This window comes from Dipteris shenzhenensis, chromosome 28 (assembly GCF_047967505.1).
Source record: "Dipteris shenzhenensis isolate YYH24624 ecotype China chromosome 28, Dip_SZ_1.0, whole genome shotgun sequence".
NCBI classification, from domain to species: domain Eukaryota; kingdom Viridiplantae; phylum Streptophyta; class Polypodiopsida; order Gleicheniales; family Dipteridaceae; genus Dipteris; species Dipteris shenzhenensis.
Genome location: NC_141623.1, coordinates 35,967,068 through 35,969,347, shown reverse-complemented (window position 1 = coordinate 35,969,347; position 2,280 = coordinate 35,967,068).

The window sequence follows — 2,280 nt, the reverse complement described above, 5'->3', positions numbered from 1 at the left end:
TGCAACATTGTGATCTTGTTGTCTTATTTACAACTATTTAAATCTTGTGCCCTGTATTTGTTAATAAACCGTGACTGAACTTCTACTAATCTAGCAAAATATTGTCATAAAGATTAAAGTCCACAATGTTTCTTGTCAAACATTTTTAAAATAAAAAAATTTCCATCTAAAAAGATAGGTATAGAAAATTATAGTACTACAAGCCACCTAGAGGATGGAAAGGCTATCAGCACAACACAAAGGTGCTTAGGAAGGAATTAATGATTCAAAAATTGAAAAGACTACAGTGTACTACCTACATTTGCATATGCCTCTTATAGAAGCCCCAGTATTTACTTATTAAAGCATGAGAGCAATTCTCCTTCTCCTTTTTAGATTGCTTTCTCTCCCTCCTTCAACTTTAGGGTTCAATGCACTCAAATGTTAAGTCAATGTAATTGTCAAAATTTAATTTTGCAAGGCTTTGAATTTCAGTTTCAGCTGTTAAGTTTATCCATATGCCTTTTAACCTAAAATAAAAAAAGAAACCATAACAACATCAAGAAGCTTTTTCTTAAAGGTCTCAAAACATCCAAATCAGGTCTGGGATTGAATGTGCACATAGATGCTTCCTAACTTGGTGCATAGAATCATATTTAGATACTTTATTGAGCCATCGATAGAGATATTGGGCGGGTGCTATGGTAGGTGATGGCTAAAAGTGATGTTGGGTTAGACAAATATCCTCAAGACTAGATCTGGATTTGATTTGCTATTGGACTTGGATGCACTAATAAGAAGAATAGATTTACATATTATCCACACAATTTTGATAATGGAGGTTGCGGTGGGATTGTATGTATATCTTGTTTGATGTCGATGTGTAAAGACCCCACTAGCATTTTACCATGATAGCAAGCATGTCCTCTCTTGCGCAAGGACTTGTGGAGCCTTTAGAAATGTTGAAGGCCCATGGTTTTGCAAGTGATAGTATGTTTTCTTCGTTGCATTATGTAGCTCTTCAACACAAGAGATGGGCAAGGAAGTGAAAGACTATTTTTCCCTAATTTGGAAAGAGAGACATGGAGGCTTGATGTAATTGAAATTCCAAAAGAGTAACTTCCTTTCATTATCAATTCTCAAGGAGGATGGTAAACCTTGATAGTGAATGATTATAGTTCATACAAGGTAGAATGGCGCCCCATTGGAGAAAGCCGTCATAAATGCTTATATGGTTGCAATCTGGGAGCAAGGAATCGGGGATCACTGGTAGTCACAAATGTCTATCTTGGAAATCTTTTTCACTAGTAATCACAAAGATAGGGAGTGCTAATTTTGAAAATCTCTTTCACTAGTAGTCACAAATGCCCCTTGCATGGTAAGTTATGCATATTGGACACACAATTTTTTTCTTCAATGTGCTTTAAGGAACATGAAGCTACAAGAAAGGTCAGATTATTCATTTCTAAGAGGACTTGCTAGCTTGGGCAGAAATATTTAAAATTTTGACTTTTTTTTCGTTGTTGGATAGAGCCCAAAAATACTTCCTAGCTGAAAAATGGTGGTTTTGGCATCACCATTGTATCCAGAGGAGGTGAAAACCTCTTAAATGACTTTTGAATCACCAAATTTGGCCTCTTGTAATAGCAGGGGTCAAAATGACCAAAATAAGCGCTTGACAGGAGTGTCCTTAAGAAAGCGAATTGGACACAATCGTGATGCCAAAACCACCAAATTCCGCACCAAAAAATTAGAAAGTCATCTGTGCATAAGAAGGCAATCTAGGCAATTGGCCCTAGGCAAAGTGCCCAAATCGCTTGCTTAAGCACATTCCTATCAGGCACCTATTTTGGTCATTTTGACCCCTTAGAGAGACCAAATTTAGTGATATAAAAGTTTTTTTGGGTTTGCGCCTTCTTTAACACAATGAAGATGCCAAAACCACAATTCTACACTAAAATAGTAGAAATCCATTTGGATCCTTGGAGGTAGCATTTATGATAGAAAAAATGCTCGAGCGAGAATTTTAAAATGTCAGTTTATCTATTTTGTGATTTGGCATAGCATTTATGAAACACTAGAAAACAAGAGCAAGAACTTCAAAGCATCTCTAGAGAGAGACAGTCTATCTTTTTGGGAAAAAAAAGCATTTCTAATGTAACGTTGCTTCTGTCTCATTAGAGGATATCTATATTTTATTTAACCTAAAAAGCCCCAAAGTGGACTCCTCCTTTTCCTAATGATTGCGTAAGTCAAAAATAGTAAATCCAACTACGACATATGAGGAAATTCTTAATCGAG